The sequence below is a fragment of the Lynx rufus genome, unplaced genomic scaffold, assembly GCF_022079265.1.
Source record: "Lynx rufus isolate CCGP_SWC_20201006 ecotype Redwood Valley unplaced genomic scaffold, mLynRuf1.p SCAF_9, whole genome shotgun sequence".
In the NCBI taxonomy this organism is placed as follows: domain Eukaryota; kingdom Metazoa; phylum Chordata; class Mammalia; order Carnivora; family Felidae; genus Lynx; species Lynx rufus.
In genome coordinates this window covers 1,109,418-1,133,560 of record NW_025814897.1, presented here as the reverse complement: position 1 = coordinate 1,133,560, position 24,143 = coordinate 1,109,418, and the positions used below count along the sequence as shown (strand labels likewise).

Below are 24,143 nucleotides of genomic sequence, written 5' to 3'. Positions count from 1 at the left end.
GAAAGCTTATGCTAAAATTCATATGGAATTTCAAGGGACCCTGAATAGCCAAAACAATCCTGAGAAAGAAGAACAGAGCTGGAAAACTCACACTTCCTGATTTCAAAATCACTACAAAGCTACAGTAATCAAAACTGGATGCTACTGGCATAAGGAGAGACATAGAGACTAGTGGAATAGAAGAGAGAGTCCAGAATGAGCCCTCACATACATAGTCAAAGGATTATGACTACATAATCCTTTCTGTGACTACACCGAAAACATACTTTGATCAGTAGTCTCAGTTAGCCATTCAACAAACATTCACTGAGTCAGGAACTTAGGGGTGAAGAAGCCTACAAAGCTGAAAGACACACACACATACCGTCCAGAATCTCCACGTCTGGTGAACACAGCAGACATTCAGGAAATTATTATAACATACCATGTTAATTGCCATCATAAAGGGCTGTGTGATGTGTAATGTGTTTCTGAGCTACATCTACAAACTCTAGCGTACCACAACTCACATGCAAGTCCAAAACTCCAGTGTGACTGTAAAACAGTCTGGACAAGTAGGACATCTCTAACAGGCTTGGGAGTCCCCACCAGCCCGGTCAAGACTGTCTCACAACGATGATGTACCCAAGACTTCACAGACTCCAGACCCACATCCTGGTCTGAAGGCTTCCCACCTCCTCCACCCTCACCACTCTGCTGTGTCCCCTTTATCCCTCCTAGATGCAGGAAGGATACCCAGCAATAAATCTTGCATATCTAATGTCGTCCTGGCATCTGCTCTTTGGAGGACCTCAACTAACACAAGGGGTGTCTCAGTAACCTATCACTGCACTAAAACACTACCCTAAACAGTCACTTTATTACATTTCATGATCTTGTGGATCAGGAATTTGGGTGAGTCTCCACAGGGTAATTCTTTGGTTTCATGGGGCAGATGGGCTGTTTGTGAGGGTCCGAGATGGCTTCACTCACACGTCTGCCACCTTGTTGCAGGTGGCTGGAGGTCAGGGCTCAGCAGAGATGGTCAGCCCTATTGCATACACGTGGTCTCTCCACCATGAGATGGGAAGGTGATAGGACTTCACACACTGTGGTTCAGGGCTCGAAGGGCAGGTGTTCCCACAAGCAAGGAGCTGGATAGCCTCGGAAGTCACGGGTGCTGGAGTCCGCTGGTCAAAGCAACCACAAACCCGCCCAGGGTAAAGACAGGGGACACGCATGCCACCTTGATACACCAAGCGCCAAAAAAAATTGAGGTTATGCTTTAAAACTGCCACATGGGGTCATCCTTCCTCTTATGAAACCATCTACCACTCACACTGGAGATTTCTTCATTCTAACACAAGTGCGCTTGCTGCAATTAAATGTTGTAAGGATCGGCAAAGGTAAGTCCTAGTTTGTACCCTTTTTGCCACCACAGCCCAGTCATCAATGCCCCAACCAACAAACACGTTTCTTTCAGTGTTGGTGCTTTACTGTTCTGGAGACAGATGAATCTATAGACTGTGGTGACCATGGCTGTGTCTTTGGGGACAGATGTTATATTTTCTTCAGGTATGGAAGGCTGTCGTGCAACATGACCCTGGACACTTATTCACTGATCTTTCTACGTGTGTGAAAGAGTAACTCTGAATACCAGCACGCGGGAAGAGGACGGTGAACCGCACTTTGGCCCGAGCTCCAGCTAAGGGACAGCTGTGATCTGTGGCAATGTCAGTGGGTGAGGAGAAACACGGTGTCATGATTACCAAAGGGTGATAGGTCCAAGTTGAGGGAACAGCACAGGGTTTTATCCCTGCTGTCTTTTGCTGAGGCATTTTCCTGAGGATTCTAGACTTTGGAACCCAGGACCAGAGACTGTCCCTGATTACAAAGTAATGGTGGACTTGCTGTCTCTGACTTGGATGATGATGACTGTTGAGTTTGTTCTGTATGCAGGTGTATGGGTTACACATTCGCCTGGAAGAGACCTTGAGAACAACCTCAGCTTATTCAGATGCATTTGACAGGCTTCTTTCTCTTGCCTCTCAGATTAGCAAACTTGCCTAGCCCCGAATAAAAACAAGCAACTCTATAGAAAAGTTGAGAACCTTACATAATGGGTTGAAGTTCTGTTTGAACTTAACACTTACTCTACTTCCTCAGTTTACCTGTAACTAGATCACACACAGGGAAGAATCCATCTCAAAGTACCTAGACCACAACTTCTTAACCTATGGAATCATTCTAGTACAGACACCATGCTCAATCTAATACTTCTTTAAGATTCCGTGACATTGGTAGGAATGGTGGAGTTCTGGGCAGAAAAGACAGTGTCTATGTCTGAACTGTTCAGAATTAGAAACTTAGTGATTAGCATTATCACTGGCATAGAAGTCATCTAATAAATATTTGTCGAATGGTTGAATGCATTAATGAATGTTAATTTGAGTTAACTTGCTCAATTAAAATTTTCATTTTAGATATCTTTCAGGAGATGATGATATAAATTGAGAATGATAGGCAGAATACAGAGTACTTTAAATTTGAAATAGCTAAATGGTTTCCATTCAGCTTAAGTATTAATACTTAGAAAGATATTCATTATAATTTACTAGGATAAATTTCCTTTGAACGCCATTTCTTACATATCCAGATCAGACAAATATAGCCTTTTTAGCTAAACCCTATTATTCTGATTATCTAAATAACTGTCACATCGCCAACAAAGACTAAAGGGTATCGTGTTAATTACTTTCAGACAGGGAATTTATCTGTTTTGTTCAGTATCTAAAAGAGCATATGACATAGAGTAGGCACCCATTTAACATTTGTCGAAAGAAGAAATTAATTAACTGATACATAAATGAGTGGTCCGGAAAAGCATTGAATAGAAATAGACTTTTTCCTGAATGATACCCCTTTTCCTGGGCTCACTGGCAAAATTGCCACCATGTGAAAGCTTGGAATAATGATTTGGGATATTCCATATTCCAAGCACTCTGGTGCTTAATAGTTGCTTAATTTTCCTCTTGGTTGTCCATGGCTATCTAGCAAATAAACCCCAAACCTAATGTCTTGAAACTACTACAACCATTTATTCTCACTCATAAATCTGTGGGTGGACTCGATGGTCCTGGGGGCCTTGATCAGGGTCTCTTCAGGAAGTGGCTGGGCTCGAATGTCCGAGATTGCTTCATTCACAGGTCTGGTGCCTTGGCACAGATGGCTGGAGGGATGGTACCTCTGTCTCTCTCCAAATGGCCTCTTTGCACCGTGGCCGATGCCCAAACCTACGGATTCCAAGAAGCAGGATGCAGAAGCATCACTTCTGCCCTGTCGCATCATGCCAGGCAGCCCGGATTCAATGTGAGGCAAAACAAAGTCCACTTCTGAACAGGAGGGCATGACAAAGACTGTGTAGCCGTCTCTGTCCACCTTACCTGCTTAGGTTCCAGGAATCACGGCAACCCTGAAATGAGGGTAGTATTTCACCCATTTCATAGAAGAGGGAACCCTCACAGCTTCTCTGTGATGACACTTGGGGTTGAAGCCATGGCTGTGTGTTTCCAGTCTTTGTTATTGCCTCTCCAGTAAGATAACGGTAAGGATCTACTTTCTGTCTTGCTTGTCCCTTTCTTGGGCCTGAAAGCCATATTATTTATAGAATTATCGGAGCCTTGGATTGCTTTTGGTTCCAAATACTGTCCCTTCAGGGTTGGCCATCATTGTTGTCCACACAAAAAGCACCCATTCCTTATGCAGCCTGGCCTTCCTTTCTTTCCACAGCCCAGTGAATGGTTTACCTCCTGTGTTCTGGTCTTTGAATAAGGCTGTGCTCACCTGAGTTAACCCCACGGATTTCAGCTTGCCCTAATAAAACAACCACTTTCTCTGCTGATGTGTCCGCTGAGAACGCAAAATAGTTTAATAGTGGCCTAGCAATCATAATCCTCCTGTACCCCGAAGTCCTGAAGATATTTCATATTTTCTTCTAGCAATTTTATTCTACTGTATTTAGCTTATTTTTATTTATGTACATGTGTATGTATGTATGTACGTACTTATTTATTTTATTTTATTTTATTTTGAGAGAGAGGGAGCATGAAACGGAGAGGGGCAAAGAGGGAGAAAGAACCCCAAGCAGGCTCTGTGCTGTCAGTGCTGAGGCTGACACAGGGTTCGGTCCCACAAACTGTGAGATCATGACCGGAGCTAAAATCAAGACTCAGACACAACCGACTGAGCCACCCAGGCGCCCCACTTTGTACCTACATTTTGAGCTTATTTTTATATTTTTCCTGAAGTAGGGACCTAATTTATCTTTTTCCATATAGTGAACCAATTTTTCCTACAAAATGTTTAAGTAACCCAAACTCTCATAGGCCTGTTTCTGGGTTCTGTTCTGTTCCGTGAGCTGTTTGTATGTTTCCATACTGTTACCGCATTATTTTTCCTATGGTTGGGTGATGTGTCTGACTGGTTAGTAGGGTGAGTCTGTCTCCTCTTTTCTTTTTCAGGACTTTTTTATTTTTTTAATTTATTTTTATTTAAAAAAATTTTTTAACAATTTATTCATTTTTGAGAGACAGAGCACAAGTGGGAGAGGGCAGAGAGAGAAGGAGACACGGAATCCAAAGCAGGCTCCAGGCTCTGACCTGTCAGCACAGAGCCCAACGTGGGGTTTGAACCCATGAACCGCGAGATCATGACCTGAGTTGAAGTTGGATGCTTAACCAACTGAGCCACCCAGGTACCTCTTTATGACTGTCTTAATCAGATATCAGGGAACTACAGCCCCTGGGCCAAACTCTGCCCACCAACTATTTGTCATTAAAGTTTTATTGGAACACAACCATGCCCATTTGCTTACATACTGCCAATGGCTCCTTTTGAGCCCCGTGACAGTAGAGTTGAGTAGTTGCATCCAGCCACCAAAGCTTGAAATGGTTAGTATTTGTTACAGAAAAAGTTTGCCGACTCCTGGTCTTAGTTATTCACAGACTTGAATTCTTCCACATGAAGATCAGAAATATTTTGGCAAGGTTCCCAGCTCCAGGTTCTTGATTACAAGCAACAGAAGCTGGTTCTATCTGATGTAATGTAGAAATTAATTTACTGCAGAAGACATCGGAGTTCACCGGAGATCTTGGGAAAAAGCCCAGAGAAACAGGCTCAAAATCTGGGCGTGAACCAAGGAAGAGCAGGTGGCAGCAGGACAGACAGACAGAAGGGAGCACCTGCTGGGATGCCAACATGGAGGCTGCCACAGTGAAAAGTCCTCTGAGCCCTCCCCGCATCACTGCACCACTCAGGATTCAGAACCCTGAGAAAGAGAATTTCATGTCTGAGCTCGGATCACGTACTCATATGCTAGTTTCCAAAGAGCAAGAAGGGGTGTCTGGCCCTTCTTCCACTTCCACAGAGGGGTTCCTGCCTTCTACCAAGACTCACTCAGTGGAGGACTCATTCCAAATATGAGCAGGGCAGGATCTCCCCAAAGGTGACCGTGACTTTGCTTGAAACTGCATTAAATTAGGGAAAAATTGTTACCTTTAAATATGGAAGACGATTCATCTCACTATTAATTCAACTCTTTCTTTATGCCCTTTGCTGGAGTTTTAAATTTTCTTCTGTAATGATCCTGTGAATTTTTGTCTCTTAAGTCCTTGATATTTTGCGGTTTGGTTGTTGTTGTTTTGGTATTTTATTGTCTACTATCTTCTGGACTTTATTATGGCTGATATTGAGGGGTGCTACTGATTTTGGGGCATTGGCCTTATAATATTGACCTTTCTTATTATTTCCAAAAGTCTGTTGGTTTTTAGTCTTCGTGTAAATGATCACAATACTTACGATTGTGATGATCTCATCTCTTTCCATCCAATCCTTGTATTTCTTAGTATTCTTTCCTGTCTTATTACATTGGCCTGAACCTCCAGTGTTATGTAGAACATTACGATAGCATGTGTCTTGCATTGTTCCAGATCTTAAAGGGAATGCTTTTCAAGTGTTTCCAGGTAAAAAGATAAATACTTTTCTATCCCATTGAGGAAGTTTCCTTTTGTTTCTAGTTTTCTACTAACTTACATAGTAAATAAGATGCTTTTTGTGTATCTGTTGAAATGTTCCTAAGTATTTCCTTCTTTAGCTTGTTAGTATATGAAATTACATTAATAGTTTTTTTCTAATGTAGTTTTTCTCCTTACATTCCTAAACGTTAACCATAATTTATCACAATATAGTATATTCTTTTAATCATTGAATTCAGTGAGCTAGTACACATTAGGATCTTTGCATCGGTATTCACCAGTGAGACTGGGCTGTAATCTACTTTTAGTGTACTGTTTTTTATCAAGTTTTCATATGAGAGTTAAATTGGCTTCATGAAAGGAAATGGCAATCTTATCCTTCCTAAAGAAAAGAAATAATAAAACTAAGGTTACAAATCAGTAAGATGGAGAATTTTCGAAAGTAAAAACGATTACCCAAATTATAATTTGTTCTTTTAAAAAGAGACAGATAACCAGTTGCCCACACTCCCCAGTCTGCCCCGGAGGGCTCCACGTGACACCCGCTCTCCTGGTAGTTAGTAACAGCAGCCCCTGCCACCCACAATACCTTACCCACGGGGTGAACCCGCCACGACGGACGTGGGTTTGATGCTGTGCATGAGCCGAATCACAGGGTAAACTTACCTGGTCTGTCTGGGTTGTAGGCTTCTCACTGGCAGTGTAGAAATCGTAACATTCACCTCACTGGGAAGCTGGAAGTGCACCCTAAATAAAGCAAGTAAACTCTTAACATCTACACAAAAGTAAGTTGACTCCAGCACCAGTGACTGCCATCCCTGCGATCCACCAAGTGGAGCCAGGATCCCAGCCCCCAGACCCAAGAGAAGAATCCCAAAGCCATCTTGACCAGAGGCAGGGGACCCCGTGTGAGGCCACACCACCACGAAGTGACAGAAAAGATACGTGTTGGTCTCCTCCCCCCAATTCCTGGCACAGGCCTCCTGATACCCTGGTAATGTCCTAGCTGATCGGAGTGTCTTTTACTTGCATGAGGTGACCCCAGGGGGTGTCCTTTCACCACAAAGACCAAGCCAGGATTAGGAGCTTGAAATTTCAGCACCCTCACCCTCCATTCTCTCGGGAAGGGAGAGGGGCTGAAAATGGACTGATCATGCCTAAAGCAAGGGGCTCAGAGGGCTCCCATGTCGGTGAACACACCCACATTCAGGGAGGGTGACACCCCAACTCCAGAGGCTCCTGTTCTGGGGCCTCCCAGAACTCACCCCACGCGACTCTTCGTCTGGCTCTTCATCTGCACCTTTGTCGTGTCCTTTAATAAGCGGGTAAACGTGTTTCCCTGAGTTCTGAGAGCTGCCCTAGCAAATGCTTTACTCTGACGAGGGCGAGCGTGCGACCGCGAGATGTCCAGCCAAGGTGGACAGAAGTCGCGAGGACCCTGGGGACCCACCCCTCATGACCCACAACTGAAATGGGGGTTGAGGAACAGAGTCCCGGGACTGAGCCCTGACCGGGTGGGATCTGAGGCCTCCTCAGGGACACAGCGTGGGGCTGAGCGAAAACGTGGGACACGCAGCTGGACGTTGGGGAGAACCGGTGTCAGAAACGCGTGTGGGCATGCGCACCGGCGGGGAGCTGAGGGCGGCAGGCGGGCGGGGAGAGGTGCGCATGCGCACGGGCCGGCGGGACCCAGGACGCTGCAGGCCTCCCGACGCAACGCGAGGGGTTCCCCCGGGAGCACCTCCTTCAGCGCCGGGGTTTCAGAGCTTGGGCCAATATTCCAGCGTCCTAAATGTGTCAGGGAAACCGCCAGAAGCGGCGGAGCCGACAGCACGGTGCCGACGAGGACCACAGGCAGGTGAGGCCACGTGGGCCCGAGCGGCCCCAGGGCGTGACTGGAGGGGGTGCGAGCTGCTGGGGCGGCGGGCGCTGGCCCTCTTCGGCCCGAGGTGCCGGCTGCTTGGAGGCCACGTGACGCTGCCCCACGGGTGAGGGCCACGAAGAGAGGTCATGATTCTCGCGTCCCCTGGTTTCCGGTCTTAGCTGCAAACCTGCAGCGGATCCCGGCTCCGGGCTCAGGCTTGTATCTGCGGGTCTCTCGGTGGCCCTTCCGCGCCGGTTTTCCCCGCCCTTCCACCTGCCGCGGGCCGCGACCCCGCACCGCTCACCGGTGACCGGGCCCGGCCGGGAGGTGCCTTCTCGCCCATCTCGTCTTGATGCGCTTTATCTCGGGAAGGAGACCCGTGCGGGACGGAAGGGAGTCCCCTCTTCCGTCTTACTCTCCAGGGGTGCCGGTGGGACACGGACGGCATTGCTCACGCGTGTGCGAGGACCTCGGGGTCACAGCAGGGCCACCAGCCAGGCCGCGGTACCTGTGCCGCTGCCCCGGCCCCGCGAGGGTTAGCGCCGGCTCGCTGGGGACAGGTCTGGTATTCCCCGCCCCCGCCCTCTGGACAGGCTGACCGCGCCGCCTCCCTCCGGGATTCGCCCTCCTTCAGTCCTTCCTCCACTTCAAGGCTCAACCCCAAGGTCAGCTCCGCTGTGAACTTTGCCTCCGCTCTCCCCGGTCATCTGCCGTGTTCCCTCCTCGCTTAGTATCTGTGGTTGCCAGTCTCAACGTCCTTATCCAAATGTCTGGCACAACACCCGTGACACTTTACTCTCTCTAGCTGATTGTGGCTGTGTCCCTCCAATGGACTGGAGCCTCCTTGAGGACAAGGACTTGGTCAAAGTTCTTCTGTAACCCAGTCAACGTAATAAAGTAGCCAGCACATAATAGGTCACACTTGGTTTCTTTTATCCCCTCTGCAGCCAAATGTAGAGGAAAGTCAAAACCTTTATTCAGAACAATTAGAGATCCCGCCGTTTCCACCGTATTTACCACTTCCTCTCTTCACCAGATGTCTCAGGAAAGAATAAAAGTCAGGCAGAAACTCAATTTTTTGGGTACAGACATGTATATGTTTCAAAAGGATAAGCAATTACATCTTCCTTACAAAAGGAATTGTGTCTTAAGGCCACAGAAAAAAATAGGTAAAAAGGGGATTGTGAGAGTTACTTTGCATTTTGTTCACCATCTACTTGTGAATAAGTCAGTTTGCAGATAATCCAGTTGAATTGCTCGTTTTCAAACCCATTTTCCTAAAATGGATCTGCTTCTTTGTAACTGGGAACTTCCTGGAATGTGGACCATAAATACATAACTTATTTTCACGTTAATGACAAGCTTATTTGTCAACCATCTGCACCCATTACTTTGGACAGAATCTTCCTTTGTGAACATGCCCCTCAGAGAGTGGTAATTTAAACCAGGAACAGGCACAGTGCAGCCCAGGGTCAGAACCACACCAGAGTATTTCCAGAAAGCTCTAGACTTTATCCTCGGAACACAGCTAACTACAGTAGGTCTTTCCTTCCTGTAAACATCCCCACCTTTGATAACCTTCACCAACCTCACCAGTTTTCCAAGTATGGCCTGGCCCTGGCATCATCAGCAACGCCTGGGCCTGGTGACTGGTTAGAAATGCAGACTCTTGAGTTCCAGCCCAGGCCTGCGGGGGCACAAACCCTGCATGTGAGTGACTCCCCACATCCAGTTCCTTTACCTTCAAATGTTTTTAACCTTTTACAGTGTGTCCCATGTGTCCCCTCACAGCCGTGGGAAAGAGAAAGTCACCCTGCCTCTGGGCCTGGCCCTCACCACACCCTGCCTCTGGCCCGGCCCTCACCACTGGTGAGTGCACAAACAGTTTCGCAGAACATCCTGAGACCGGGCGGCTCCGTGAGCTTGTCTGAACACAGACAAAAACAGGAACACGTCCAAGCCACAAAAATAACCAAAATGTTTTCCATCCTAGCGGAAATGACTGCCGTTGTCTCTGGGCCAGTGAAAGCTTTGGATTCTGTTTATCCCTGTCCTCGTCCTGTACCCACTCATAGAATTGCCCCTGCTTGAGGACAGCATCCAACCATGTCTCAGTATGACCTAACAGAAGCCGAAATCCTCCCCCAAAAGTCCTTTTCAGTCACTTCTTGCTAACGTGTTGCAGGGTGCGCTGTCTCCCTGGATACACTGAGCAACAACCCTGCTTGCTCAGGAGCAGGTGCGTGCCTGGTGGTCTTTGACGGTGCCGACACGGGCGTTATTGCACAACCTTGCTGCTAGTTCCCCTCCCTGAAAAGGTGATTCCCAGTCCAATCCAAGGCAAGGAAGAAACGGAGATATTCTTTAGAAGCATTTACAGTAATGTGAGAGAGTGATTTTATTGAATCTAAAAGTAGGGCATCGGGCTGCGTTTTGTATACCAGTTACTCAAATTTTATTTTCCTGCTCCTCATAATAGTGTCTTACAAGTGATCAGCATTCAGTTTTTAAAAGAGAAAAGCAGTTGGTTCTTCATCACCAGTTGTTTGAGAAGCACGGTCCCAAAACGTTCTCTGATACTTTTCTTTTTCAGCACTGCTCTCATATTAATCTTCTTAAAATTCTTTTTTTTTTTTAATTTTTTTTTCAACGTTTATTTATTTTTGGGACAGAGAGAGACAGAGCATGAACGGGGGAGGGGCAGAGAGAGAGGGAGACACAGAATCGGAAACAGGCTCCAGGCTCTGAGCCATCAGCCCAGAGCCTGACGCGGGGCTCGAACTCCCGGACCGCGAGATCGTGACCTGGCTGAAGTCGGACGCTTAACCGACTGCGCCACCCAGGCGCCCCAATCTTCTTAAAATTCTTAAGTCACCTTAAAGTTATACCCTTTCTCAGTCATCTTTAGCATTACAATCTCCTCTGTTTTCCAGTTGGAGAGGAAACTAACGTAGTTTGAATATCTATCATATGTTACTAATTATACAAATTTAAATACACTCAATACCCAGGAAAGAATTTTTATTTTATTCTATTGTTTTTAATTTTTATTTATTTTTAAGTAATCTCTACACCCAACGTGGGGCTTGAAGTCACAACCCCAAGATTAAGAGTCGCATGCTTCACCGATTGAGCCAGCCAGGCGCCCCCCCGGCCAGGAAAGAATTTTATTTATTTTTTTTTTTTTTAATTTTTTTTTTTCAACGTTTATTTATTTTTGGGACAGAGAGAGACAGAGCATGAACGGGGGAGGGGCAGAGAGAGAGGGAGACACAGAATCGGAAACAGGCTCCAGGCTCTGAGCCATCAGCCCAGAGCCTGACACGGGGCTCGAACTCCGGGACCGCGAGATCGTGACCTGGCTGAAGTCGGACGCTTAACCGACTGCGCCACCCAGGCGCCCCCAGGAAAGAATTTTAAATAAGTATCAGCATCCTTTTCCAAAACCTAGTTCCCAATGTTTTTATGGGTGAATTTTTTTTTAAACATCAAGGAACATATATATCGAATGTTATTTAGACAAGAATAAAGCAGGACAGGCTTCCTAATTAATTTTTTAGAGCCTATCTAGTAGAACAAAGCTCATCAATACAGCATTTGAATATTAGAAGATGGTACCATTAGTATTGACATAAAAGTGCTGTGCCAGACCCTTATTGGGATTGCTGCTTCTTTTTTGGCTGATGTCATCAGGTACCTACTGAGTGTTGGCACTGTTCTCAGCATGCAGCGGCCGCATTGGGGCCACCACCCCTTCTTTCCATTATAAGCATTGTCATCCTTGGCTACAGAAGTAGGGGGACACAGGTAGAGGCGATCAGAACTCCTCACCCCTCTGGTGTCAAGGGCGGCTCCAGAGGTGTGCTTATGGTACACGTAGAATAAATCCACTTTCCCCAGAATTGTTCTAACTGTAGGTAGCAGGGAAGTAGCCTTTTTTCCTTTGTCGTGAGTCATTAGGATGCGGGACAGACTGCCGGTAAGCTGCACCCCCCCCCACCTCCCCGTGCCTGGAGAGAATCTGTCTGACATAGTAGATAACAGGTCAGTCCAAACTATGGGGATGCAAAAGATACAAGAGCAAGGGAGAGACTCTCAACACTGTCCATAGGATTCCCTGAGGCCGGGTCTCCCCTGGTGCCCGCACCCTCCCTTCCCCTTCCTAGGGCTTGGTTTCATTCCTAATTCCCAAATTCCTGTTTTAGTTTAAGGTAGTTCAATTTCCTTTTCTGTCATTTTCCACCCAAAAGCCTTCGCTAGCACAGATCCTCAGTGAGCGGCGGATGTGGTAGAAGGAGCGAGGGCCAGAGAAGGGACAGGTGCAGCCTTAATCCTGTGACCACTCTTCCCTTGGCCTCTCCGAGCTTCACACACTTTGTTTGCAAGCTGGGGTTAGAAACAGCCCACTCCTGAGAGTTCCACTGAAGCTCTGGAAGGGCAGGGAATACGTCTCACCTCCCTTCTTATGTCCCCAGCACTTAACCAATTGTCACAGACTGGGCCCTTCATAAATATTTATCGAATGAAACAACAAATGAAAGCTTAAATTGGGAGGTAAATGCCAGAGCGCTAACGCTCCTACAAAGGATGGCGAGCGCATGGGAGACTCACCTTTCTCTTCCGTGGGAAGACAGAAAAGAATCTGTCTCTACTCGGATCTGCTTGTCACTCGTCCCTAGTAGAAACTTCTGACTCACCATTTCCCCCCAGGCTCAGTGCCTGGGAAAGGGCAGCTGGGAGAGTCGAGGCTGCAGAGGCAGCTAGAGGGAGGGAGGTCCCAGGCCGCCAGGAGACTCCTGCGACTACACTTCCTACCCACTGAGGAAGAGGCCTGGCTGAAGGAGGAGGGCCAGGAATGATGACTGGTATGTGACCAGCTTCCAGAAGGAAAGAGAGGAAGAAAACTAAGAGGACACTGGAATCTCCAGGCCTTTGCTCTTTGCTCTCCCAGGCCCTGGCCCCTGTGTCCCTCAAGGGCTCCTGCAGGGGAGGAAAAAGTTTTCCATCCCTCTCAGGGTCCCTGGTTGGATCCGGAAAGTAAACCGACAAGGGCAGATTAATAGGAGCAAACAGTACAAATTCGTTTAATAGAAGTTTTACGTGACCTGAGAACTTTCATAGGGAAATGACCAGCGTTTTTACACCAGGTTTGATGGTGAGGGGACAGGATGGACAAGTGGGATAGGACAAAGGGGATGAGGGGGTGAGCTGGAGGAGGCCTAGCCAGGCCTGCCTGTTGGGATTCTTCTCCCTCACCCCGGAGGTGAGGCTGCTCCTTCTCTCCTCGTATAGGGAGGACCCCTCTCACTGGAGGGTCTCATGACCTGCATTGGGGAGAAGGGTCAGGGGAGGCCAGAGAGACCGCCCGCTTCTGCCCTCTTCTAACGCTGTCCCTCACCTTTCAGGGTAGTGTGTCCTGAACCCCGTCACTTGAAAACCAGAGGTTGGTTTAGCAAAGGTCCTCATGGAGAAAGCCAGCTCTTCGGCCTGTTTGTATTTTTGCTTTTCTCACTTCCCGTTTAGCCTTTGAAGATTCCTAACTTCATCAATTTGTTGAAGTCTAGTTTTCTAAATGTCCCTTTATCCTTTATCCAGCATTTGTATGCGTTTTCACTGTGAAAGTCAACTGAGGTGTCTAGGATGTTGTATTGCCAGTGACACTGGTAATTCTACTTGACCATTCTCACAGAGTTTCACTGATTTCATTTCAAAAAGGTTCCCTTTATTTAGTGTTTTCTCTCTTTATTATCACAGAAAATCAATGTTTTAGTCTACCTGGTCTTTCCTCTCATATTTCATCATTAATTCTAGGGTTTCCCAGACTTCTTAAAACTTTCTGATGTTTAAAGCAAATACGTGCTCAGGAGTGTATACGGTTTTTATAAAACAGTCAGCAAAGTAGGGGCGCCTGCGTGGCTCAGTCAGTCGAGCATCCAACTTCAGCTCAGGTCACCAAGTCACGGTTAGTGAATTTGAGCCTCATGTCAGGCTCACTGCTGTCAGCACAGAGCCCACTTCAGATCTTCTGTCCTCCCTCTCTCTCTGCCTCTCCCCGATTCACGTGTGCACTCTTTCTCTTTCTCTCAAAAATAAATAAACATTAAAAAAACTAATAATAATTTTAAAAATAAAATAATCAGTCAAACAAAGTAGTTAAGAGCATGAGTTCTGGACGCAAACGTCCTGGCTTTAAATACCCTTTGCCACTTAGCTGTGTGGCCTGTCCCTTGGACTTCCTCGTGTATAAAAAGGGCATGATAATAATAGTACCCCTCCTTGTTGGGGACTGAGTTAGTTAATATATGTAACGTTCTTAGAACATGGCCTGCCGCTCATAAGAGCTATATTGTGTTGATTTCATTCAAATTATAATTCTGACCAAATTATTAAAATTATTACTGCTATCCAGCACCTGTCAATGACAATATTTATAAATCAGTAACATTTTTGCATAATCCTAGAGGCTTGAGCCTTACTGGCTGGAGAAACCATATGAAACCATGCTCCTAGGAAGCATAGGAAAGCTAGACCTAAGTATTTTAGACGAAGACAGAAGTAACACTGACCACATGCTGAGCCAGATGCAACAGTAGGGGTTTTCTATGAATTGTCTCATGTCTTCTTTCTAACATCACTTTGACAGAGGTGCTCTTATTATTCTCATATCCCAGCTGAAGAAATGGAAGTTCTGAGGAACTAAGGGGCTTCCCTGATGCTTGCAGATGAGGCAAGGACGGATGGAGAATCGGGCTTTGGATGCCACAGTGAGTATGTTTAGCGGGGCAGATGCCCAGCCTCACATCTCTGGAGTCAGCACATGCTCGTGTCCCCTGAATTCATGGGTACAGTTCCACGTTGTTGTTGGATGGGACATAAGACACTCCTTTGCCAAATAAGTCCTCCTGGGGCGCCTGCACGGCTCAGTCGATTAAGTGTCCGACTCTTCATTTTGGCTCAGGTGATGATCTCATAGTTCGTGAGTTTGAGCCCCACGTCAGACCTCGCGCTGACAGTGCAGAGCCTGCTTGGTATTCTCTCTCTCCCTCCCTGTCTGCCCTTCCCCTCCTCATTCTCTCAAAATAAATAACTAAACTTAAAAAAAATAAGCTGTTTCCAAAACGTGTGTGTGTGTGTGTGTGTGTGTGTGTGTGTGTGTGTGTGTGTGTGTAGGTGTTATCAGTACTCCTCATTCTCATTTCACCGAAGAGGAAACTAGAGCTATACGTCTGTGGCTTGGGCTCCACAATTAGAAGTGGCAGAAATGAGGCCAGAAGTCCGGTCTTCTAACACTTAACGGCAGTGTCATTCACTATGCCTGTCTTAACCCTGAAGTCAGGCTTTTTTCATTGGTGTTTTATAAATACAGTATCTGATTTATTTGACATGGGGAAAATACAATTGTTTTGTTAATACAGAAACCCAGGGAGTTGAAAATTAGATACTTTATTATTGTTAAACTTATGGTTTACAACAAGCAACAAGATAATTCAAAACCAGACAATCTGAACATAAGTACCTTCAAAGAAGTAACCGGTGTCTAACTATGTTAGATTATAATGCCACTGTCCTTACAGCCATAGCACCTTTCTAATATGCTAGAGGGTCACCTAAACCATCTGGTTAATAAGAAATAATATTTTAAGCTTCAGTACAACTTCCTTCTTCCACTGAAGCCTACTCACCTGTGAACAGATAGAATACAAAATACAGTATAAATTAAGACCAAGGCCACCCTGAATGAGACCGTGGGTCACCACCTCCTCAGGAGCTCACGTCACCAGTCCCTGAGCTCCAGGCACCCAGCGAGGCCAGCGCTTGGTAACAAGAGTGCACAAGACCCGGAGGCCCTCAAGCCACTCAGATTCTGACGTGTTATCTCTGACACCTAGAGACTGGAGTGTCGCAGCTAGCTGAGCAGCTAAGCCTTCCCTTCCCCCAGCCTGTGGGGGTCCTCGTGTTCCACAAGGAAGGGAACTTGACGTTCTCATCTTCGTGTCCCCAGGACCGGGCACAGAGTCCTAATGCAGAGTGGGCGGGGATACCAGTTTTTGGAATGTTGTAACAAATGATCGAAGAAATCAGTGAGTTCACGGATGTTGCTGTGACCGTGTGACTGTGTCAGGGACAGCATGGTTCAGACGTGGTATCTTCCTCCTGTGGTCACAGACAAGGTCCATGTGCAAACACCAGAAGATTTCTGTTCACCTCAAACTCAATATAAACCAGTCATATGAGATGTGGCTGATAAAAAATTATGAAATAACTTGCAATTGAGTTAACTGGAGTATGGTGCTCAAAAGGGAGAAAGTTAATAGGGCATTCTTCCCTCTACAGTCACTTCCAAATGTTCCAAATGCCATGCTCAATTCAAAGGGGAGTGATCTTTCTTTCCCAGATAGACACTCTCCCCGTTGTTCTGTCTTCTTTTCTTCCACTGGCTTGGAGTTTTGTTTGGTCCTCTCTTTCTAGCTCCTTTAGGTGTAAGGTTATGGTGTTTATTTGAGACTTTTCTTATTTCTTGAGCAGGCCTATGTTACTATAAACTTCCCTCCTGGAACCACTCTTGCTGCATTTCAGAGATTTTGGACTGTTGTATTTTTATTTTCATTTGTTTACATGTATTTTTTAATTTCTTTTTTGATTTCTTGGTTGACCCATTCATTCTTAGTAGCATGCTGTTTGCTCTGCCTGTATTTGTTATTTCCAGAGTTTTTCTTGTGGTTGACTTCAAATTTCATAGCGTTGTGGTCAGAAAAGGTGCAGAAAAGGTCTTTTTGAATTACTGAGACTTCTTTTGTAGCCTAAAATGCAATCTCTTCTGGAGAATGTCCCATGTGCACTTGAAAAAAATGTATATTCTGTTGTTTGGGGATGGGCATGTTCTGGATATATCTGTTAGGTCCATCTGGCCCAGTGTGTCATTCAAAGCCACTATTTCCACACTGATTTTCTGTCTGGATGATGTATCTATTGATGTAAGTGGGGCATGAAAGGATCCTACTATTACTGTATTACTGTCAATTTCTTCCTTTATGTCTGTTAATATTTGCTTTATGTATTTAGATGCTTTCTTGTTGGGTGCATACGTATTTACTATTGCTACATCCTCTTGTTGGATTGTTCCCTTTATCATCATGTAGTGACTTTCTTTGTTTCTTGTTACGGTCTTTGTTTTAAGGTCTATTTTGACCAACATAAGTATTGCTAACCCAATTTTTTAAAAAAAGTATAGTATAACCTCAAGATTGAGTTAACGGTAGCATGGTGCTCAAAGGAAGAAAAGTTGGTAGAGGATTCTTCACTGCTGTGGCCACTTCCCACACATTCCAAATGCGATGCTCAATTCAGAGGGCAATGATCTTTCTTTCCCAGATAGACCCTCACCCTCTTGTTCTGTCTCTTCTACCCACAAAAATCCTTCTCATCCTATCTTCCATCTCTCCATTGTCCTCAGAATTCTCTCCTGTTCCACAATACCACTCCCCACAGCACCAATTTATTTCTCTTTCCCCTAAAGCCCTGTTACGTTACGGTGCTTATCTTTTTTACCTAATTTTTTCATTATTTATTTACACCTTATTTATCAAAAGAACACAAACTGCAAAGCACTGATCAAAGGCAAGTGATTTTTATTATTTTTGTTGTACTTGCTCCCATGTGCATTTCATAGCATTCGATTACGATCTTCTAAAGGCCAGTGAGAGACCTTTGTCATTTCTTTCTTTTTAAATTACACACCACACCAAGCTAGTTGTTCTGGGAGAAGAACAGAAGTTACTTATCTTACCGTTGATTCAGACATCTACAAGCCACGACAAGAGGAAGCTGATACACTGGCCGGGAACAAGAGCAAACATTCTCACCGAGCCAGGAGCTGGGTTTTGCAACATCTCTTAGTTTATAGATCTGTAGATATATTTTCATGTACATAAATAAGAGTTAAGCAACTAAGGATGTAAACACGTCGTTCCCAGAAGAGGAAATGCAAATGCCTAATAAAATAACCAAAGGTGTGCTGTCTCAGTTAATAAAAACAGAAATGCAAATTGAACAAAATGAGACTCCATCACTTGCCTATCACGTTGGCAAAAGACAAAGAGGTAATGTTCAGTGTCAGCAAGAGTGGGAATATAAATTTGAAAGTACATTTCACAATGCTGATCAGAATTTTTAAAACACACATGCTCTGACTGAATAATCTCCTTGCTAAGAATACACTCCTCAAAATCACTTTTTCCGTGTCGCCAGGATATTGGCTGAGGGATGCGTGCAGTGCCGTAAATAAATTAGGAGAAATCAGAGATAACCTAAATATCTGTCAAAATAATTAATTTTAAATAAACTATACCCATGCACTGATGCCATGCTGTTATCGCAAAGGAGGAAGCATATCTCTTTGTGTAGCTATGGAAACATGATCACAATATATTGTCCAATTAAAACAAGTTGTGAAACAATAACTACAGTGTAATTCTTTTTTGTGGAAAAAAAAGACCTGTTGTATGTTTCCATGTTCATATAATTGCATGTACAAATCTCTGCATAACTGTATGTGCAAAAACACATATACAAACAAAAACAGAGGTCTGGAGAGAAAAAATCTAACACCTGTGGTTACCCCTAGGGAGGTCAAACAGGAAGGACTTTTTTTCTTACAGACTTCTGTGTATTGTTTAAATTGTCTTTCTACTTTCATGTGATACTTATGACTCCTTTTGAAATAGAAAATAAACCTAGTAAAAGTAGAGGCTTTTAAACGTTGTTATAAAATGTTTGAATATTCAAGGAAGCAGTGATCAAACTTCAGAGACTTCATGCATGAAAAATCTCTTTATTTTAAGCATTCTTTAGAACTCTGTGCTCACAAAATTATTCACATATATTTGTGTCAGTTACAGAAAACTGAAACCCTGTGTGGTAGCCCAGAACAGTCCCTTCCGTGTGGTAGATGAGGTGAAAGGAACTAAATTAAGAAAAAGAAATTTCTCTGACACTTTGCTTTTAAAGCATTGACAACCCAAGTGTAGGGCTCTCAGAAACAATTCACCCGATCATTGGTTGATGCGAGGGGCCCCAAATTCAAATGCCACAGGACAGGCAAGTCACGTAGCAACATCAGTGAGGCCAGCTGGGAGTAAGTAAAGAGGGAGGGATGTTTGGGGCAAGCACTGTCTCTAGCTAGTTGGGACTGCATCTTCCAATATTTCAAGAGGAATTAGACGTGAGAATTTTTTATCGCGATACCCCTGGGTTTTACATTTTAGCAACAAATTATTTAAAATCTTAAGTGCTATGTTGGTAAACTGCAAAAGCCAAACAAAACACCTCTCCCCACTGGACTTGGCCCGCAGTCTCCCACTTGCCATACTTGGGCTCCACTGTCCTTGCGGAGTCTAGGGGACTAGTTACAACACATCCTTCATGGCCCACATAGGCTTGCTCTTCTTTCATGAGCCCTTCGGCCATGGTGTTCTAGAACATGAGTTCAAAGATAGTTTAGATATTTCTAAATCACTAACTGGAATCACATAATATTTGTCTTCTACATCTGGCATATTTCACTTAGCATGTTTCCAGAGCCCGTCCATGTTTCAGAACTTTGTTCCCTTTTGCGGCTGAAGAATATTCCATGGTATGGTGTATAGTGGGATTGTTTTTTGGAGTAGGCTCCACGCCCAACCCAAAATCAAGAGCGCATGCTCTACGGACTGAGCCAGCCAGGCGCCCCGTCTTTTATAAGAAATGCATACTGGTCCTCATTTCCCTTCCCAGCAGGACAGCATCTAAATAAAACTCATGGAATTTCCAAAGTCTGAGAAAATTCAAGGTGTCTTTTGTTATGTTAATGAGGTGGTTTTTGGAAAGTCCCTCAGTCACTAGAGCAAGATAACTCATTGCCAGGGGGACCAGCCAGGTGACTCACAGAACGGGAGACTGCAGTCCCAGCCCCTGACCTCCAGAGAGGGGAGAGGGGCTGTAGGTAAAAACGCGGCCCACAGGTGATGATTACATCACCGTACCTATGTAATGAAGCCTCCATTAATACCCAGAAAGGACAGGGTTCAGAGAGCATCCCGGTTGGTAAACACTGTGGAGATCTGGGGGCCAGTGGCTCCCTGGAGCAGGTGAAGCCCCGTGCCCTATCCCCATTCCTTGCTCTGTCCTTTTATAGTAAGCCTGTCTGGTGGTTCCTGAGTTCTGTCCTTTTATAGTAAGCCAGTATTCCAGTGACTAAAGGGGTTTCCTGAGTTCAGTGAGCCACTCCAGTAAATCAAACCCAAGGACAGGCCCTTGGAACCTCTGATTTATAGCCAGTAGGTCAGAAGCACGACTAACAACCGGGGTGACTGGCAGCTGGCCACCGAAGTGTGTGTGTATTGGGGGTGGGAGAATTGAACCCCTCACCTGTGCCATCTGAAGCTCTCTCCAGGTAGGTAGTGTCAGAGGTGAATTAAACTGTAGCGCATACAGCTGGTGCCTGAGCATTGCTTGTTGGTGTAGGGAACTGAGTGTCGAACATTTTCCATGCGTTTACCACATTCGGTTTATCTGTTCCTTTGCTGATGGACGCTCGTTTCCCTTTGTCAATATTGTGAAAAATGCTGTAAATACTGGATTTACAATATCCGAGTCCATTTTTCATTCCTTTGAGTATATACCTGGGAGTAAAATTGTTGGGTAATAGGATGATTCTGTATTGGACTCTGGGGAACTGCCAATCTGTTTTCCACGCCATCTGCAGCATTTTACATTACCACCAACAACGCATGTAAATCCCTTATTTTTACGATGAAGAAGTCAAGAGTAAAACTGGTTAGAAAGCTTGACCTCATACACGGTAAGTCAGCTGCAGGGCTGAGATCAGAAACAAATACTGAGGTCCCAGGACAATCTTCTTTCCGAGGTTAACCTCACCAAGATACGAGTCATATGATCAGGCAAATGGCAGCGATGTCTGCACAAAGACTGGACCGTTGGAAAGAGTCTCCTTAATATATCTGGGGGAAAGAATTTGAATAAGTTCTGGGTTTTGCTCTCCATCATAGAATTTTGTTTTAGTCTTTTCTTCCTCGGGTCTAAACTCAAGAGAAGATTAAATCATGCTTATCTTTCATCTAGTGCCCAACCAGGTGCCCAACACATTTTTTATCATTATTACACTTACAGTTCTAAAATTAAGGCTTAAAAGTATTACGTTATATGTAAAAATTTTAACTTTAGAAAAATGGGAAAATTAACAAAAGTGGAAAGGAGAAAAAAAAAAGATTACCTGGAGAACTATCACCCCTGAGTGCTTTTTCCCCATGCTTTTTTTTTTTTTTTCTAAGAATGGTGTTTTTTGTTTGGTATATATGGTGGAATTGTAGAATCTTCAAGTTTAAAAAAATTATTACAGTTTGGGAGAGGCAAACTTAAAAAATAGAACAGGAAAAATAGCTATTCATACCCAGCAAACCACAGGCAAACCCTCCTACCAACTCAGCAGCCCTCATAGTCTTATGACATCCCTTTTGGTGGTATGTTATTACTTATGTGTCCTATGGAAAACTTTCATTTATCCAAATATAAGAGCCTCAAGAGTTTGGCCACAGCTTATACCATTCTGTTCCTTCCTCCATGATGTCATTACAGTAGGTGCCCCTCAAAGAACCTGTGGATGATTTCTACTGACTTCACATCACCTTCGAGGTTAATACTCCCCTGAGTCTCGGATAAGGGGTGACCCAACCCAGTCCCTGAAGGGCTTCCCGTTCTGTGTAAGAAATTAGTTCAGTAATCACAGGCCGTTTAAACGTCATCCGAATCTTTGCCTAACTTGAAGAATACTGAGTGTAATTCCACATGTAACGTAATAGCGCTTCGTCCGCTTGGCCCCATCCATCTCTCTGGGAGTCTTCGGCCCACAGGTGACTCAAAGCCCCAGTCTCAAAAGCATCACCAAAAACTCCCTCTAAATGTCATCCCTGTGTTTCTTCGTTTTGCTTTTCTTTCCTCTTCCTTGGATTTCTTTTGCTTCTTCCGACCAATAAATTATAGCCCTTTGCATCATCTTGGCATCCGTTCTTGCTTCTTTGGCTCAGCCCCTCTCTCCTGGGCCACTGATTCTGCCTAACGAAGGTTCAGGATGGGGCTGGCACACTCCCCCCTCTCCTGGAAGGGGACTTAGGAGTTAGGACTGGGGGGAAGGCCTGGGAGAAATCACAAATGCCTATAATGTATTACCTTGCTTTTATTACATGATGAAATTCTCATATATCATGTATTATTTATTTGGGGTGGGCTACATGAAAGGTCTTGGGAAAAATTACGTGGCCACTTGGAAAGGTACAGTGATGGGGCGCCTGGGTGGCTCAGTCGGTTAAGCGTCCGACTTCGGCTCAGGTCACGATCTCACAGTTCGTGAGTTCGAGCCCCGCGTCGGGCTCTGGGCTGATGGCTCAGAGCCTGGAGCCTGCTTCACATTCTGTGTCTCCCTCTCTCTCTGCCCCTTCCCTGCTCATGCTGTGTCTCTCTCTGTCTCAAAAATAAATAAACATTAAAAAAAAAAAAGAAAAAAGAAAAGAAAAGGTACAGTGATGAGTTTTCGTTGACGATGGAGGCCACTGCCTCCCTACCGTCCCTTCTTCAGGATGTCACCTTGAGAACACAGCAGACCTGGTAAAAGTGGCCTGAGCTTGTGTTCTCACAAACCAAAGTCTTGGGCCTCCTGACCCCTGAAAGTGTAAACACTTACTGAGTCAGCTCACAGTCTCCCTCTGGTATGATGAGACCATCACAGGGTCTATCCTCTCGTCTCTCCTGCCTCTCCCCCACTTTCTGTATAAATTTACGTGAAAATCTCTCCAGACTCTGTAGTCACTTGTAGCTTACACCCATGCTATCGCTGATCATGCTTACCCAGCATTGAAATCATGTTCTCTTTCTCTTCTATGTTGTTACAGAGGGGGCTTTTGTTGGAATCTTTCTGTTCTATTTCCCCAGCATTGCAATGATCCTCCAACAACCAGTTTCGTCTCTTCAGCTATAGTTCTTACTTCCCATCTGCTGTCGCTGCAGGTGATACCCCACGTGCACCTCTCCTGGGTGACAGTGGACTTTGGTAACGCCCAGCGCTGCCCAGACAGAGCACCGCTGACCACGGAGACACCAACACACGATCATTGAAACTTGGTTCTACCGTGGCTCGCTCTGCCCGCGTTCTGGAGAGAGGCTGTCTTGCAGGACTCAGAGATGACAGAGGGACATTGAGGCCAAGTTCTGAGAGTGGCCCGTTCCAAGGAATGGGATGTGGAACTATCGTCCAGCCAGGTGCTCAAGCCACAAACCGAGGGGTCAGCCTTAATCTCTCTTTCTGTCACCCGCCACGTGCAACCGACTCCACACCCAGTCCACATCCCAAACCCATCTGCGGCTTCCATTGTCGCCACTTCTATGGTGGTTGGAGACACCACGCAGTAGGCCTCGGACAAGATTCCCCGTTTCTACTCTTGTTGCTTTAGAGAGCTGGTGTAGTCTTTTTTATTTTTGTATTTTTTAAATTTTTAAACATGTTTATTTATTTTTGCAAGAAAGAGAGCCAGGGAGGGGCAGAGAGAGAGGGAGACACAGAATCTGAAGCAGGCTCCAGGCCCTCAGCTGTCAGCCCAGAGCCTGACACGGTACTCGAACTCCTCGCCGGTGAGATCGTGACCTGTGCTGAAGTGGCCACCACTGAGCCACCCGGGAGCCCCTGGCATAGTCTGTTTTAAAAATATAAATCATAACATATCACTTTGCCAATTCTCGAATGGCTCTCCATCATATGTAAATTAAAATCCACACTTCTCGCCTGAATAACCCCAACCCTCACTTGTGCCTCTCTGCCCTTACTCACCAAGCTCCGGCCACAGTGGCTTCCTCTCTGCTCTCCCAACACCCCAGGCTTGGTTGAAATGTACTTCCCCTGGTTCTTTCACAGGCCTCCTTTTAAGGACTCAGCTTGACAGTTACCTTCTTAGAGAAAACTCCCCTGAGTACCTGTCCTGAAGTAACCACCCAGTTCCATCCATCACACTGCTGTTTCCTCAGCACAGCGCTTACTTCTGGCGGGTCCTTGTGTGTATGTGTGTGCCTTCAGTCTCAAACTTTTGTGGAGTGGATGAAAGCTAAGGCCTATTCCTCCATCTCCCCGGTGGGAGACAGGAACTACTGGGCAGGGGTCAAGACTGTCAGAACTTTGTGGGGTGCACGGTGGCTCAGTCGGTGAGGCATCTGACTCCGGATTTTGG

The 24,143-nt window shown here is 45.4% G+C and overlaps 1 long non-coding RNA gene across 1 annotated transcript; it reads left to right on the top strand.

The window, feature by feature from the left end:
* Positions 1–7,769: 7,769 nt before the first annotated feature.
* Positions 7,770–23,446, top strand: LOC124505646 (uncharacterized). Its single transcript, XR_006960698.1, has 3 exons — positions 7,770–7,869; positions 14,547–14,639; positions 22,933–23,446. It is a non-coding gene; the product is annotated as an uncharacterized LOC124505646 (long non-coding RNA).
* The last annotated feature ends 697 nt before the right edge of the window (positions 23,447–24,143 follow it).